Genomic DNA, 18,842 nt, shown 5'->3' on the forward strand with positions numbered 1-18,842 from the left:
TTGTTCCCTTTGACTCCCAAGGGAATACGGCCGAGGTAACCACTAACCAATCTTTTAGCTACAGGTCCTAGCCTACCTGCAACCAGAGAGGGCTCTCTCTTTATGATTTAACTTTGTTTTGGTGTAATTTTAGGCTAGTTATAATGCACAGGGTTTTGTTTTGAGTTTGGTTGGGTGATGGTTTCAAATAGAACTGATATGCAGTTCTCAGAATAGCTTAGACCATTGGGCAATGGAGTTAATGACTGTGTACTGTTGAAAGTGCTTGTTGGGGAAGAGGTAGTACTACAGAGCCAGATAGGTATCCATGAAACAAACATTCAAATCTAGGAATCGATGGCGTGGAATCAGGGAATGAAAGGCAGTCAAGGATCTTTCACTATGCTGATAGAGGGAAATGTGAGAATATTATCTAGGAGCAGTTAAGAATTCCTAAACAACATTCATAATGAGAGAATCAGTGCAAATATGAGCAACTAAGAATTCATATTCATGACCAATTATACAGAAAACATAATTAGAAACAGAGATTGAGAAAAGGGTGCATTTAAACAAGTCCTGAGCTATTCTTTTTCTCTGTTGCTGAGATCATGAAACATATATGTGAATTTAGCAAACATAGAAAAGACAAAACATGGTTTAGAAAAACTTATTGTTTCATTAAACAACACAGGAATTCTGTAGCAGAACGCAGCTCATCACATTCACATCCAGACAGTGCAGAAATCATAAACTCCATCAGCTCTTTGTATTAGAAAATCTGAAAGTTACAGCGCAGCTCTTAGAGCGAGAATCATCAACCAACCCCAAATACGTTCTATGGGGAGGTATATATACAAAAATATGATACAAAATATCTAGATGATGAGTCTTCATGTAATAAATTACATCACCAACTCTTCCAAGGAAGTAAATGAAGAATTAAACACTGTAGTTAATATTGGCTTGCTAGCTGTCTATTATGTCAAAGAATTTTTGACTTTCTAGGCTGAATGAGTCGGCTGCCTGTCGCGCATTTATTCTGCGTGTGCTTTTCTGATGTTGTTATGCTGCTTGTTGTTGTCTTGGTCTTCATGGTCTTCATCTTTGGTGCTGGGCTACTTTACTTTTAATGAGCTGTAATTAACATTCCAATTCTGCTTTATGCTGCTTTGCTGGACCGTGCCATCTGTATATGCTAAACTGTAGTTTACAAAAAAGAATTAATAACCAAAATCACCTGAGCAACGTCTCCATCATTCCTCTCCACCAATCTTCTGTAGGTAGCTGATGCCTTTGTATTTTTATCAGTGTTTCATCATCTTCTGTGTATCTGTAAAAGTTTGGTTGGTCTTCAAAGAGATGATTTATCTCATGTGCAATATACAATAGATTTTCTAATTTATCAAAGACAACCTGTCCAAATGGAGGCCCTATATCTTCTGAAGTGCTTGAGGAAGCTGTGATTTGATTGGCAGCATAATTGTTCACTCTGTTGGCATAATGCTCATGTGACAGCAATCTTCCAGCACTGGTTACTAGGCTAGGTAGCCCTCTGCTCTGTAATGCTGCGATCTTTATTCTAAAGTCATCCACCTCTCCTTGCATCTCTTGGCATTTTCTTTCCAATGTCTGCACAAAATTCCTAAGGGTTAGCATCCTTTTTATTAGCAAGATAGTTTCATTCCTGTTCCTGATTCCCATTTCGGCCAACTGCCCTTTGGTGCGAGTATTCAAAAATTGGATCATTCTGTTAGCTTGCTCGGGCATGTTTCCTAGAGATGTTCTAGCATTTTGGTTTTCAAACTGAGCCAAGCTTATCAAATCCATTTTCTCATGAATAGTTTCAATGGATTGCCATTGATCTGTAATGGATTGGCCAATCTTGGCCCACAATATTTTCTTGATATCTGCTAGAGTCCTATCAAAAGTGAGCTCTTTCTCTAGCTCCTTTATTCTTCTTTCTAGGCTTTGACTTCCCTTGTCTTCTCATCCACTTCTTGTTTTGATTTGTCATATTTTTCCTCAATTCTGGCCAGCTTTTCCTTGGTTTCTTTCAATTCTACCATTTGTAATTCCAAGGCTTCTTTTTCTTTCATCATGTTGTCCATTCTCAAGCTGGTCCCTTGTTCTGTAGGTGCTGAAGTGGTTGCTGAAATTGGCGCTGAGCTTGAGGCACCTGATTCTGATGTTGTAACAGTGGGAGGGACTATTGTGGTGGCCATGGGAGGAGTAGCTATGAGAATCTGAGTTGTTTGAATTGGCTGAGAAGCCAATTCTCCTTGTTTCCCTTGTAATGATGCCTCCAAGGCACTTTCTGTCTCTACCAACCTTTTATGTAAGGTTGTAAGCAAAGCTACGACATCCTGCTCCTCTTTTTGTTGCGCCACCTCTGTAGCTTGAGGATGCAATGTGGGTGACAGCTTGATTTGTCTTCTAAGGGCAGCTATGTCTTCATCTTTCTTTCTTATCAAAGCTTGCACACCCTTGGGATCAGTGGGATCATGTCCCAGCTCTATGATAATCTCCTCCAAGGAATTGATTCTATTGCCCTTGGCCTGTGATGAAGCTTTCTCCAACTCTAGTTGGGCAGCAGTATTGTGCAAAGATTTTTGCAATCTATGGGCTAACAATGTTTTATCTACTAAAGTGAAATATACCATCTCCCCAGTCTTCTTGTGTAATTCAATCTAGTCCATTGGATGGATATCCTTGGCGAACACTTCCAGATTGGTTCTAATGTAATCAGCAGCTGATTGGGGTTGTTGAGTTGTAGGCCTGAAGTGACCGAGGGTCATTCTCCCTTCCTCGATGCCATAGGCTACAATTAGCATTTTCTAGTTGGTAGGGGCCATCCTTATTAGCTGGTTGTACAGTTGTAGTCTCACTGGCTCATTCCTAGCTTTGATGTCAGTAAATACTTTTTTAATATCAGAGACCTATCTGCCCTGTTGCCTAGTGGATGTTACTTCCACCCCCTGATGTCTCTCTTGCTCCTGATGAAAAGAGCTGGCCGATGTCTCCATGCCTGGGGGAATTTGTTGTTTTGTGGGCCCCTCTGGCATTTCGTCCTCCGAAAAAGGATTTAACCTTTGCCTCTTTTCTCCTTGCTGCTCTGTTGATGTCCCTATAGGGGTCTCTTCCTATATGTCCCTCTTCTTCGCCCTTTCCTCATTTAGAGGTTTCTGCAACACAGGAATTTCGATCACTTTTGTTTGAGTTGCAGGGTCTTGCCCTTAACTCTGTCCATCTGTAGAAGTAGGCCAATCTGTCATCGTTTCTTGTTGTTCCAAATTTTGCATTTGTTCTTCTGAATGCTGCACTGCTTTTCCTTTATCTGTTGTTGCTGGTGGGGCACTTACTTGGGCAGGTTGCTGGGAGGCAGTGGCAGATGAGGTGCCTTCTCCAAGATGCCGAGGGGCTGTGAAAAACACCTGTCCAAAAGATTCCAAGTCAACTGCTTTTTCAAGATCTTTGATTGCTTTTTCTGCTATTTCTTCCTCAGAAAATTCTTCAACTAGAGTGCCCTTTACCCATTCTTGTTGATTAGCAAATTGCTCAATTTGAGGGATAGTGCAGTGTTCATATGCTGCGAGCCTGTATTTGATTCTTCTAAGGCTTATAAAGTGATTGGGGTCATATGGTGCCCAATAAAAGCTTGTTTTTAGTAACAGAAAATTTTTCAACATTTTGTCTGCCTCCACCCAGGCTTCTTCTCTCTTATTGAAAATGAATGGGCCCAATTGATGTCTGATTTTCAGCTGTGCCTTTTTGCTTTTGCCATAGAAATGGATCAGATCTGCATTACCAAATTGCCGGAAGTATTCCAAGGCAAATAGTCTCATGGGGACATATTTGGGCAGTCTGTAAGGGGCCAATTCACAGCCATAAATGCTGTAGCTTTTGGAAAGTTGAAGCATCTTTTGCATCTCATCAGTAAGTTTGGGAGGAGGATTTGTTGATAATAAGCAAGTAGCTGAATAGACAAAAAGGTCAATGAACTCACAATATGTAAATGGAGAGTAATAAACATGGTGGCAGACTGGTGACCAGAATATTATAGACCTTCGTTCCCCCTTGGCATCTAATTTTCTGAGGAAAACAGGGAAACTATCAGGCTGACAGTACATCAGCAAGTGATATATATAGGAGGTATGTTTGAACACCCTTTCTCTCTCTAGGTTCATGAATTGCTCATGAATCTTATCAGCTATGAAGGTGGCATAATCATATTGGACAGTAGGGGGCTGTCCTGGAGCAAACATGGACAATATTACTAAAATTGTCTCATCCACATACTCACTGGTATTGAATCCCAAGATGCAGGATATGATATCTACCAGCATCCTTCCTATTTCATTAAACCATACATGCAGATAAGGAGGAGGCTGTTGGAATTGGCAATCTGGTTGCATGAACAGCTGGGCAATTCTTGTGATCTCTGAGCTGGGCAGCTTGGCACCTTGGTCCAGCAAAAGTTTCATGGAGAGAGGAACCAGAGGCTTTGTTGGCTCAAAATTGAGCATCCTGTTTATGGCTTGAGGGGTGATGTGAAACAAAACAGTCCCAGATGGAGCCAAAACTGCCCTTTGAGTGGGCTCATAATTCTCACAGCATTGATGGATAAGGTCAGGGAATACATTAACTTGTGGGAGATAATAAATTGGCAGATTGGACTCCCAGATACCAAGGATATCAGCATTGCTCCTGTATCTCTTTCTTAACTCACAAAAGGTTTCAATGTGATATTTGTTGGTGAGTTCCACTGTTTCCTTCATTTGGTAATCTCTGTCAGCAAGGGGCAGCCATTCCAGGTTCCTATGTGGTGCATTCAAGGGAGCAATATTTAATGCTGTGGGAGTGGCCATTTTGAGGTTTATATGTGCTTATCCTTGGAAACAGGATTAGTGTAACAACAGGCTGATGAAAGAGCTTCTGAGGATTTGAAAAATAGCTACACAATGAGTTCAAATGAGGCAATAACCTTTTAGGGTCTGTGGCTATTATGAAGAGGTCATTTTGCAGAGTTTTTGAAAAACTTCTCTTTTCTTTGATAAATTCACAGGGATTAAAAAGACTGTGGGAAAACTGCAGAGGGAAATGGAGATAATTCTCAGCCCAATTACTGGAGTTTTTTGCAGAGGAATGGGGTAAAAGGGGGAGAATGTTGAGCTGTGTGGAGTTTTGCCTGCAACCCGAGCTTAAAAACGTTTTTTAATGGCGCATTTGCAAGTTGTCGCAAGTTCGGAGGGTTCTTGGTGAACAGAGGGTTACTGAGTAAATTCAGGCCACATTTAGGTGCAGAAATGTGCTTGGTTTGGATAGTTGTAGAGCTTTAAGCAAGAAAAATAGAGAAACCAGTGAAAACAGGGGTAAACAGGTAGAATTTGGGCAAATACCTGGTTTTTATAGAGCCGAGGGTGTCGAGCTGGTTCAATGGCGAGCAATTGAGTCAAAGTTGCAGGCGGTAGCGGCTGGGATAGTCAAATTTGCATTTGGGCGGACAAACGACGTAAAACGGCATGCACTGGTGCTTCCAACTTGTCCAATAAAAATGAACAAAATGGTCGAAACACATGTTTTTATGAAAATTTTGGCATATTTGGCGCTTTTGGCGCTTTTCTGTGATGACGTCAGCATGACGTCATCGGCGGGTCCCGGGTATGGCAGGGTGACGTGGCAGGTGACTCAGGCGACGATGTGGCATAGGACACGGTGGCAAGGTGGGGACGCAGGCAGATGAGCTGGCGGTGACACGACGCGGGGACAGGTGACGCGGAGGTGACATCACGGGGACGACGTGGTACAGGATAGAAGGCGGTTTGTGGTTTTATCGGACCGCCTTCTGTACGAGGGCAGTATATGTCAGAGCCCTCCCGACGCAATAGAAAGCGGACACGCATCTTTTGTACGACGGGAAAACCGTCGTGCTATCGGAAGCTAACTCCCGTACGTCAGGGGCACTCCGAAATTCACCTGGGCTGTCGGATCTGCAGGGCACAGATCAACGGTTGACGGGACGCGTACATGGCTGGGTGATACGGTGCGGGGACCCGCCCGTATATTTTAATATTATTCAGAATGCAGCAGGGGAAAACTTTGGTTAAGTGGGTTTATGTCCATACGCTGGGGTAACATTTAATGTTTAAATAAACATTTAAACCAGAACTTTAAATGATGAGCACGATAGGGTAGAATGGTAAAATTTTATGGGTTAAGGGGTGAGGAAACAGGTTATTAACTTAACCAAATGTTAGGTTAACTCTGGAGTTAGGACGCGGAAGGGTTGATAATAGTCCCAAATGGACTGTTATTTCCCAAAACTATATATACATAGCTATAATGCTATAGGGTAGGATATGTAATATTTTTTGGAATTTTATATAGTTTTTTGTAGCAATAGGGATGGGAAAGTAGCTAGGGAGCTATATAATAGAATTAAGAGTTAATATGACCTTGTGGAGTGAAAGTGTAGGGGCATGAAACCAAGTTTATGAAGGAAAACTTAGAAGTGAATGGAATGTGGAAGAAAAGGTTTTTACACAAGAAATGTGGCTTCTTTTCCTTAAGAAAACCCAAAACTTGACTTAGTATTTGACAAAATGAAGTGAAAGCAGGACTTATTGGGCAGATCCCAAGGTCCTTAAGGGGTGTTAGTAAGAAACTTTGAGGAAGAGAGTGAAAGGGAGTTAGACATGCTTCCATAGTTCTGCCATCAAAGAACTGCTTTGACATTTCTATCATTGATGATATAAGCTTTGATTGATAATACATCAGGTGATCCAAACCTTGCTTTTGCAACCTCAAACAACCTACCCAACCTAATACACCTAACATTTTTTCTTCCTTTTGCATGGGTGCACTTAGACTTGCATACCCTGATTATCCTCTTTTCTTTTGACTGCCCTCCTATCTAAATCTACCCTTATCTCTTCCAAGGACCCAGATTAAGCAGTTGGGCCCCTTAATTTCTCTACTTAGCTAGTGATCTGCCAAGCTTGAACTGTTTGAACAGATATTCATTGTCTAGTCTAGAACAAGCAATTTAAAATATGGCATGGTCCAGATTGAACTGTTGGGCCATCCATCAAGCTAGCAATGGCATTTTGGCTAGCCACTTTCATGGTCTTTCTTTGGGGTTCATTTTTGTTTTTCTTTATGACCAATTTACTCTTTTTTCCCTTTGATAATTCTTTTAGGGCATACCCTCTTTACATTTTTTAACTCTCTCTAATTCTTTTACAAAATATGGAACCTTTGCAGCATGAAAAGATGAACATATTTAGCACTTCCTAGGTCAATCATGAAAAATGAAACCTATTGGTATAGGAACCTAACAGTGGCTCCACTTGGGGATGGCCTTTCCTTGTGAAAGGCCAAGAACAGCAGGTCAGATTGCCTTGCTTTTTAACTATTGTTGTAGCCTGAAATTTTCTTCTCTTGAATATCAATGATCTGAACCTCTGTATCCTGTATACAGTCCTTATGAGCTGATCTGCTGTGAAATTACAGCCTTGTATTTGCTGGTTTCTCTGAATATTTATCATCATCTTTATAGTTCCCAAGTGCTTTCTTGATTTCCAATGATAGACTCAAAACATATATCAAAAAATGGTGCAGTTCCCTGATTTTCCTCAAAATTTGCTTCACTTGTTTCCTTATCTAACCGCTGTAAATACAAATGTTGGAATTACAAATATTTATGTACAATATAGAGTTATGTTGTGTTCATCAAAGGGGATCAAAATAATGTTTGAGCATTCTCCCATTGACTGGGCCTTCTTCAGTATTTGTGCCATCCAAACTCTTCAAGAAATAGGTATTGTTACCTTGTACAGCATGAATGACATAAGGTCCTTTCCAAAGAAAATCAAATTTGCCATGTTTCCCTTTGTCCTCTCTCCTAGAATCCCATCTCAGCACTTTGTTTCCTATGAAGAAGTCTTCAGCCTTTGTTCTCTTGTCAAAGATCTTCTTGAGTTTATCTTGTAGAATCTGGGTTCTCTGATATACTTCTTCTCTTGTTTGCTGCAAGTGTATAGTCTGATTGATCCTTCTTTGAATATCATTAGGCTCAGCTTGTATTTCTTGTAGCAACTTGATTACAGGGATTCCCAAAGATGAAGGGAATCTTGCCTCCATTCCATAAACCAGTTCATATGGACTTGTACCAATGGATCTTTTAGTGGTCAATATGTCTGCCCATAGTGCATTTACCAACTTCTTATGCCAATTCTTTTTGTTCTCCTCCAAGATATTTTTGATGATGTTGATGAGGATTTTGTTGGAGGATTCAGCTAGGCCATTTCCTTGAGGGTAATAGGCTGTGGAATGGCCCAAGGTCATGTGGTATTTATGGCAAAAGTTGATCATTTTTTTGGATTTGAAAGCAGCAGCATTGTCTGTAATAATTTTATCTAGACAGCCAAACCTGGACAAGATGTTGGTTTCTAAAAATTGCATGATAATGGAGTCATTAGCTTGCCTACAAGGGATGGCTTCTATCCATTTGGTAAAGTAGTCTGTGGCAGTCAAAATCCACCTATGTTGGCTAGAGGAGGAAGGGTGGATTTCTCCAATGAAGTCTAAACCCCATTGCTGAAATGGTCTTTCAGTTGAAATAGGTTTGAGTGGTAGAGGTAACAACTTTTTCTTGCCTTCAAAGATTTGGCACTTGTGGCAACACATTACAATTTTTTTCACATCAGCAAACAAGGAGGGCCAATAAAATCCAGCCCTTAGGATTTTATCAGTTGTAGACTTCCAGTATAAGTGTCCTCCATAGTCGCCTGCATGAAATTCCTTGAGGACATTGTCAGTTTCATCAAATGTTAAGCAATTAAGTAAAATTCCTTCATGATTTCTCCAAAACAAAACATTGTCTATGATACAAAACTTTGATGCTTTCATTTTCAAGAATATTTTCTTAGTTCTGGACAACCCTGGAGGAGCTTGCAGGTTTAACAATACAAAACATATATCAGCATACCAGGGAGATTGCAAAAAGGCTTGATTGATCTGTGGAGTCGCCATCTCCTGTTCGTTGTCCAGTTCATTGATATCAAGGGCTTGGAAATTGGTTTCCGTCATCAATTTGGCTAGCCCTTATCCTTTTATCAGTTTTGTAGGCTTGATTTCAATGTCATATTCTAGGATATTGGCAATCCATTTTCCCCTTTTGCCTTCAATTCCTTCTTGAGTTAAATTGTCTTTAACCACAACATTTGGGACATAGGAAATCACATGAGAGTATAAAATGTAGATTCTGAAATCCTTGATGGCCTTTACCAGGGCATAAGCTTACTTTTCCATAATCTGATATTTTAAGGGAGCATCTCTAAGAGCTTTGCTGAAAAAGGCAATGGGCTTCTCACACCCTTGGTCATCTTTTTGCAATAGGACAACAGCAATTGTATGCTCAGATGCAAAGGAAAAGATAATTAATTCTCTATCAAACCTGGGACTTGTGAGGACTGGTGTATTTGTCAAAGCTCTCTTGATGTCCTCAAAGGCTTGTTTGGCTTCCATGGTCCACTTGACTTTAGAATCTTTCTTCAGCATATTGTTTAACAGTCTTATGAGCTTGGCCAAATTAGGAATGAATCTTCTCAAAAAGTTAATCTTCCCTAGAAAAGCTTGTAATTCTTTGATATTTCTTGGATGAGGCACTAGCAGGATAGCTCGAATTCTGTCTGGGTCAATCCTAATGCCATCTTTTGAAATGATGTGACCTAGGAGCTTGCCCTCTTGTAGGCCAAACAATGATTTCTTTGGGTTTAAAGATATGCCATATTTTCTGCAAATTAGGAACACCTGCCTTAAATGTTCTAAGTGTTATTGGTCTAATTTTGAAAAGGCAGTGAGATCATCAAGGTAGACTACTAGGAAATCATGGATTTCTTTGGAAAAGGCTATGTCCATTGCTCTCTGAAAAGTGGCCCCTGCATTTTTAAGCCCAAAAGGCATTTTTGACATATTTAAAGGTTCCCCAAGGTGTTGTGAAGGCATTTTTGTCTTGATCATCTGGGTGTACTAAAATCTGATTGAATCCTGAGAATCCATCTAACAATCAGATCCTAGAGGCTCCCACTACTCTTTGTAGGATATGATCCATTTTTGGTAAGGGATAATGGTATTTGAGAGAGACTTTGTTCAAGTTTCTTAGGTTCACACACAATCTAATCTCCCCCGTTTTCTTCCTACTAGGCACTAGATTTGAAATCCACTCTGAGAACCTGATTGGAGCAATGATTCCAGCCTCGTACATTCATTTAACTTCTTTTTCAATTAGGGGAAGGAGGACAGGATTGACCCTTCTAAGCTTTTGTTTAAAAGGCTTTTGATTCTCTTTCAAGGGTATAGTGTGTTGGATTACTGAGGTATCATAAGATTTGAGGTCTTCATAACCCCAAGCAAATACATCTTGGAATTCCTTAAACAATTCAATGTATTTCAGTTTCTGATCAGCAGGCAAAGCTTTGGAGAGTTTTACCATTTTGGGATTTTCTATGGTTCCAATTTTGCAATCCTCAATTTCAGCATTTAGTGGTTGCATCTTTGGCTTCCTTGAAATGTCATTTGAATTGAATAAATCCTCCAAAGGAGTCAAGCCTGTGGGTATAAAATTATCTTTTAGATCAATTACTTCAGCTTCTACCTCAGCAATTTCATCAAAATCTGATTGCTTCAGCTGTTGTACATTCTTGTCATTAAACATAGTTGGATGCAAAATCAAACTTGTTGTTTCCGCTGATATATTTTGTTTAATTCTGTTTGTATGTTGTTGATCATCCATAGTGCTAGTGTCAATGTTTATGCTGGAAAACTCTTCCTTCAAAGTTAGGAAGTTGTTTATCTATGTGTCACTTTCAAAGACTTGCCAATTTTTGACATTATCTGGGACAACAGGCCTATGTTTGATTTCAGCTGTGAAATGGTGGTTAGGCTCAAAAGGTAGTTTGCATGTGCTGGCAAAGGTTGCCGAGCTATGTGCATGTAAATTATGCTTTCTTGGGATTTTGGTTAGCTGAAATTCCAAGAAAGTGTTAAGTATTTCAATGGTTGCACCTCTGTAAGCCCTCAACCTAAGATCATTTGTGACAAAATTTCCCTTCATCTGTTGTATGATCAGATCTGAATCCCCTAAAATTGAGCCTTTGGTTGCGCCTAGGTTTTTGATGAACTTGAGTCTTAGCAAAAGGGCTTCATACTCTGCCATATTGTTTGTGCATCTAAAATTTAACCTATATGCATGACCTTCAGCATGATTATTCTGCATGTTGTGTACCCAAACCCCTGCCCCTACTCCTAATTTGTTTACTGAGCCATCAAACTCTAGATACCATAAGATTTCATGGTCAAGGTTTGCATTGAGAGTTTTAGAAAGTTGCACCATGGGCAGATTGGGTTCCTGTAAGTCATTTGATGTGTCATTTTTCTTTATTGCATTAGTGATATTGACAATTTTTTGATCTGAATCAACAGATTGTTCATTCATACTCTCTAGTTGTGTTGTTATCAGGAGTTTGGCATCGGTTTCGATGCACATGTCAGCATTATACAAAATGAATGAATCCATGTTGGAATGTATTGAATAGATGGGGAAGTTTTGGGGATTTTCTTGACTACTCACCACATATTTCATTAGTGTTTCACGGTATAATCTCTTTGGTTGCCTAAAGACTGAAATAGGGGCACAGGACATGTCCAGTTGCAAAGATCCTTGGAGTTTGGCCCCCCAAGATCTTGATAAAAGCATACCATATTTGGGTGGAATGTCAGCTACCACCACATCCATCAGAATTGTTTTGGTTGGGTATTGGACCAGGGAAACACACAAATCTTTAATTAAGCCTAGACACTTGATTTGGCTAGAATCAAATGGGAACAAATCTTTGTATGGTCTTGTGATATCTAGGTCTAGTTTTTCCATCACAGATTTAGGCATTAGGTTATCTGAGGCCCCGGAATCAAACATTGCATTGTGTAACACCTTGTCATGAATGTTTAAACTGACATAAAAGGGTGGAACTCCTCCATTTGTTGTCTTTCCATTAACTCCAGGACCAAAAAGTAATTCAGGTTGTACTTCCTGTTTGGCAAGTTCATAGAGAATAATAGTTATTTTCAGCTTACCTATTTCTGTTTCCAAGTTAGAAGGTTTTTCTATCTGAATCTTTGTGCTAGGGACAGCAAATTTTTCCTTTTCATCTGAATTTTTGGTGACCTTTTCTTCATCATGAGTACGGTTTTGAACTAGGTCTGTTTTGAACTTATTTTTAGGAGTGTTGTTTGGATTTTCTTTTGACGGGATAGATGAGCTTGGGTGACTTTTAGAGGGCTATACATCTGATATGTCTTCCACAATGACCTCCTTTGAGTTTGGGTCTGTTTTATCAGAGGGTTCTGTGAGAGCAGCTTTATCTTTTATTTTCTTTGGTTGTTTAGACTCCTTTGGTTTGATAGTTTCAGGCACATCTATGGTTCTGCTCCTTAATTTGTACCTTTTGTGAACCTCATATACTGCTGCATCATAGCCTTCCTTAAAATCAAATGACTCTCCTGATTTGGTTTGAAATTGATTGCAACTATGTGCCTCTTGATCTTCTTGTTTTAAAAAGACTTGGTGTTCACTGTCCAAACCCATCAAGTTGATGTGAGGGTCCTCTGTTGGTTCACTAGATGTCGAAGCTTCGACATAATTTTCTTGGAAAGGAGGTCTGATGTTCTGGTCGGGACCAGCCCTCCCAACATTTTGATTTTGATTCTTTCTAAAGTTTGGGTTTCTAGCAGTACTTGGTTGACCTTCCCATGATGAATTTCTCTCGATGGTTTCCACCCTATCGCCAAGTCTATCCATACCTTTGATGATTGCATCCAATTTTTGTTCAAATGCTAAAGGTTCTTCTTTAAAAGTAGTTCTTCTTTCAGCTCTTGCCCTATTTTTTTTAGCAATTATGTTTGCCTCTACACTAACAGCTATATTCTGCATGTCTGCTAAGGTTGGAGGGGCTCTTTCCCTCAGTTGATATGCCATGTCAGAGTCAAATCCATCAGGGAATTTGATTAAGGCTAAGTCAGGTGGAGGTCTAAGGTTTTGAGGGATGGCATTGTAAACATTGTTGAATCTTGCACAATAATCTAGGACAGTTTCTTGTGGGCCTCTTTTTATAGTGTCATACTCAGATAAAATGTGCAGTGGATCTTTTTTCTTTTCCCATCTGTTGAGAAATGTTTGGTAAAGGGCATCCGGATTGGCTATGGAATTTGCAGCAAGTGCCCTAAACCAAGTTCTTACTTCACCTGTTAAACTTTGGACAAAAATTTTCATTCTCACATCATCATCATCTATCTCATAATTCTCAAAGTAGTCTTGCATTTTCTTTGTATGCTGTAGGGCAGTATATGTACCTGTACCATCAAAATAAGTGATCTTACTTTGATAATCCTGAGGCATAGCCCCGGGATTTCCAGGTAGCTGCAAAGGGGCATATCTATTTTCCATATTTACAGGAACGACTGGAACAATAGGAAGAAATGGGACAGCTAAAACAGCAATAATGGTGGTAGAAATATGGGTAGTAGATGGTGGTGTGGAGAAGGTGCTTTGAGACGTGGATGAGGAAGAAGGAGAAGAAGGAGTTATGTGAGGACGGAATGAGGGTTTAGCAAGGGTTGGAATATAACTTTGCTGAACTGCTTCAGGGCTAGAATCAGCAAGATCTTCTTGTTCCTCTTGTTTCCTAAGAATCTTTGGGATTAAATTAGGATTGCCAAAAACAGCCGGAGGATCTGGGTTAGGATTTGACCTGGTATAACAAGTTTTCTTCTTTGGAGCCAGCTTCCAAATTTGTTTCTGGTATTTTTCTGGGAAAATTTCTAATTTTAGGAAGGAACTGATCAAATTTTTATTTTTTGGAACAACTGTTTAAAGCTTAAAACTAGAATGAAGATTGACTGAAGCAGCTTTTATTTAATCCTGTAAATGCAAAGCAAAAATAGTTTCAAAGGCTTCCTGGCTGACATTCAGGCTTCATCTGTAGTTTTAAGGAATAGGCAGCAATTAAAAAAAAAATCGTTTTGTTCCCCAGCGGAGTCACCAATGATGTTATCACTCAGGTTGTCCCCTTTGACTCCCAAGGGAATATAGCTGAGATAACCACTAACCAATCTTTTAGCTACAGGTCCTAGCCTACCTGCAACCAGAGAGGGCTCTCTCTTTATGATTTAACTTTGTTTTGGTGTAATTTTAGGCTAGTTATAATGCATAGGGTTTTTTTTTTAGTTTGGTTGGGTGATGGTTTCAAATAGAACTGATATGCAGTTCTCAGAATAGCTTAGACCATTGGGCAATGGAGTCAATGACTGTGTACTGCTGAAAGTGCTTGTTGGGGAAGAGGTAGTACTACAGAGCCAGATAGGTATCCATGAAACAAATCTTCAAATCTAGGAATTGATGGCATGGAATCAGGGAATGAAAGGCAGTCAAGGATCTTTCACTATGCTGATAGAGGGAAATGTGAGAATATTATCTAGGAGCAGTTAAGAATTCCTAAATAGCATTCATAATGAGAGAATCAGTGCAAATATGAGCAACTAAGAATTCATATTCATGACCAATTCTGCAGAAAACATAATTAGAAACAGAGATTGAGCAAAGGGTGCATTTAAACAAGTCCTGAGCTATTCTTTTTCTCTGTTGCTGAGATCATGAAACATATATGTGAATTTAGCAAACATAGAAAAGACAAAACATGGTTTAGAAAAACTTATTGTTTCATTAAACAACACAGGAATTCTGTAGCAGAACGCAGCTCATCACATTCACATCCAGACAGTGCATAAATCATAAACTCCAACAGCTTTTTGTATTAAAAAATCTGAAAGTTACAGCGCAGCTCTTAGAGCGAGAATCATCAACCAACCCCAAATACGTTCTATGGGGAGGTATATATACAAAAATATGATACAAAATATCTAGATGATGAGCCTTCATGTAATAAATTACATCACCAACTCTTCCAAGGAAGTAAATGAATAATTAAACACTGTAGTTAATATTGGCTTGCTAGCTGTCTATTATGTCAGAGAATTTTTTACTTTTTGGGCTGAATGAGTCGGCTGCCTGTCGCGCATTTATTCTGCGTGTGCTTTTCTGATGTTGTTATACTGCCTGGTGTTGTCTTGGTCTTCATGGTCTTCATCTTTGGTGCTGGGCTACTTTACTTTTAATGAGCTGTAATTAACATTCCAATTCTGCTTTACACTGCCGTGCTGGACTGTACCATCTGTATATGTTGAACTGTAGTTTACAAAAAAGAATTAATAACCAAAATCACCTGAGCAACGTCTCCATCATTCCTCTCCACCAATCTTCTGTAGGTAGCTGATGCCTTTGTATTTTTATCAGTGTTTCATCAGCTTCTGTGTATCTGTAAAAGTTTGGCTAGTCTTCAAAGAGATGATTTATCTCATGTGCAATATAGAATAGATTTTCTAATTTATCAAAGACAGCCTGTCCAGATGGAGGCCCTGTATCTTCTGAAGTGATTGAGGAAGCTGTGATTTGATTGGCAGCATAATTGTTCACTCTGTTGGCATAATGCTCATGTGACAGCAGTCTTCCAGCACTGGTTACTAGGCTAGGTAGCCCTCTGCTCTGTAATGCTACGATCTTTATTCTGAAGTCGTCCACCACTACTTGCATCTCTTGGCATTTTATTTCCAATGTCTGCACAAAATTCCTAAGGGTTGGCACCCTTTTTATTAGCAAGATAGTTTCAGTCCTGTTCCTAATTCCCATTTCGGCCAACTGCCCTTTGGTGCGAGTATTCAACAATTAGATCTTTCTGTTAGCTTGCTCGGGCATGTTTCCTAGAGATTTTCTAGCATTTTGGTTTTCAAACTGAGCCAAGCTTATCAAATCCATTTGCTCATGAATAGTTTCAATGGATTGCCATTGATCTGTAATGGATTGGCCAATCTTGGCCCACAAGATTTTCTTGATATCTGCTGGAGTCCTATCAAAAGTGAGCTCTTTCTCTAGCTCATTTATTCTTCTTTCTAAGGCTTTGAATTCCCTTGTCTTCTCAGCCACTTCCTATTCTGATTTGTCATATTTTTCCTCAATTCTGGCCCTCTTTTCCTTGGTTTCTTTCAATTCTACCATTTGTAATTCCAAGGCTTCTATTTCTTTCATCATGTTGTCCATTCTCAAGCTGGTCCCTTGTTCTGTAGGTGTTGAAGTGGTTGCTGAAATTGGTGCTGAGCTTGAGGCACCTGCTTCTGATGTTGTAACAGTGGAGGGACTGTTGTGGTGGCCATGGGAGGAGCAGCTGTGAGAATCTGAGCTGTTTGAACTGGTTGAGAGGCCAATTCTCCCTGTTTCCCCTGTAATGATGCCTCCAAGGCACTTTCTGTCTCTACCAACCTTTTATGTAAGGTTGTAAGCAAAGCTACGACATCCTGCTCCTCTTTTTGTTGCGCCACCTCTGTAGCTTGAGGATGCAATGTGGGTGACAGCTTGATTTGTCTTCTAAGGGTAGCTATGTCTTCATCTTTCTTTCTTATCAAAGCTTGCACACCCTTGGGATCAGTGGGATCATGTCCCAGCTCTATGATAATCTCCTCCAAGGAATTGATTCTATTGTCCTTGGCCTGTGATGAAGCTTTCTCCAACTCTAGTTGGGCAGCAGTATTGTGCAAAGAGTTTTGCAATCTGTGGGCTAACACTGTTTTATCTGCTAAAGTGGAATATACCATCTCCCTAGTCTGCTTGTGTAATTCAATCTGGTCCATTGGATGGATATCCTTGGCGAACACTTCCAGATTGGTTCTAATGTAATCAGCAGATGATTGGGGTTGTTGAGATGTAGGTCTGAAGTGACCGAGGGTAATTCTCCCTTCCTGGATGTCATAGGTTGTCATTAGCCTTTGCTGGTTGGTAGGGGCCATCCTTATTAGCTAGTTGTACAGCTGTAGTCTCACTGTCTCATTCCTAGCTTTGATGTCAGTAAATAATTTTTTAATATCAGAGGCCTGTCTGCCCTGTTGCCTGGTGGATGTTACTTCCACCCCCTGCTGTCTCTCTTGATCTTGATGAAAAGATCTGGCCGATGTCTCCATGCCTGGGGGAATTTGCTGTTCTGTGGGTCCCTCTGGCATTTCTTCCTCCAAAAAAGGATTTAACCATTGCCTCTTTTCTCCTTACTGCTCTGTGGATGTACCTGGAGGGGTCTCTTCCTGTCTGTCCCTCTTCTTCGCCCTTTCCTCATTTAGAGGTCTCTGCAACACAGGAATTTCTGTCACTTTTGTTTGAGTTACAGGGTCTTGCCCTTGGCTCTGTCCATCTGTAGAAGTAGGCTGGTCTGTCATAGTTTCTTGCTGTTCCAAATTTTGCATCTTTTCTTCTAAATGTTGCAACCACTTTTCCTTTATCTGTTGCTGCTGGTGGGGCACTTACTTGGGCAGGTTGCTGGGAGGCAGTGGCAGATGAGGTGCCTTCTCCAAGATGTCGAGGGGTTGTGAAAAACACCTCTCCAAAAGATTCCAAGTCAACTGCTTTTTCAAGATCTTTGATTGCTTTTTCTGCTATTTCTTCCTCAGAAAATTCTTCAAATAGAGTGCCCTTTACCCATTCTTGTTGATTAGCAAATTGCTCAATTTGAGGGATAGTGCAGTGTTCATATGCTGCGAGCCTGTATTTGATTCTTCTAAGGCTTATAAAGTGATTGGGGTCATATGGTGCCCAATAAAAACTTGTTTTTAGTAACAGAAATTTTTTCAACATTTTATCTGCCTCCACCCAGGCTTCTTCTCTCTTATTGAAAATGAATGGGCCCAGTTGACGTCTAATATTCAGCTGTGCCTTTTTTCTTCTGCCATAGAAATGGATCAGATCTGCATTGCCAAATTGCTGGAAGTATTCCAAGGCAAATAGTCTCATGGGGACATATTTGGGCAGTTTGTAAGGGGCCAATTCACAGCCATAAACCCTGATTACTGTGTGGTTTTGGTAAAAATACCAGTCACCAATGTTGTAGCTTTTGGAAAGTTGCAGGATCTTTTGCATCTCATCAATAAGTCTGGGAGGAGGATTTGTTGATAATAAGCAGGTAGCTGGATAGACAAAAAGGTCAATGAACTCACAATATGTAAATGGAGAGTAATAAACATGGTGGCAGACTGGTGACCAGAATATTACAGACCTTCGCTCCCCCTTGGCATCTAATTTTCTGAGGAAAACAGGGAAACTATCATGCTGATAATACATCAGCAAGTGATATATATAGGAGGTATGTTTGAACACCCTTTCTCTCTCCAGGTTCATGAATTGCTCATGAATCTTATCAGCTATGAAGGTGGCATAATCATATTGGACAGCAGGGGGCTGTCCTGGAGCAAACATGGACAATATTACTAAAACTGTCTCATCCACATACTCACTGGTATTGAATCCCAAGATGCAGGATATGATATCTACCAACATTCTTCCTGTTTCATTAAACCATACATGCAGATAAGGAGGAGGCTGCTGGAATTGGAAATCTGGTTGCATGAACAGCTGGGCAATTCTTGTGATCTCTGAGCTGGGCAGCTTGGCACCTTGGTCCAGCAAAAGTTTCATGGAGAGAGGAACTAGAGGCTTTGTTGGCTCAAAATTGAGCATCCTGTTTATGGCTTGAGGGGTGATGTGAAACAAAACAGTCCCAGATGGAGCCAAAACTGCCCTTTGAGTGGGCTCATAATTCTCACAACATTGATGGATAAGGTCAGGGAATACATTAACTTGTGGGAGATAATAAATTGGCAGATTGGACTCCCAAATACTAAGGATATCAGCATTGCTCCTGTATCTCTTTCTT

The sequence above is a fragment of the Pinus tabuliformis genome, chromosome 4_2 (genome assembly GCF_031772625.1).
Source record: "Pinus tabuliformis cultivar Carrire ecotype Pingquan chromosome 4_2, CPIR1, whole genome shotgun sequence".
NCBI classification, from domain to species: domain Eukaryota; kingdom Viridiplantae; phylum Streptophyta; class Pinopsida; order Pinales; family Pinaceae; genus Pinus; species Pinus tabuliformis.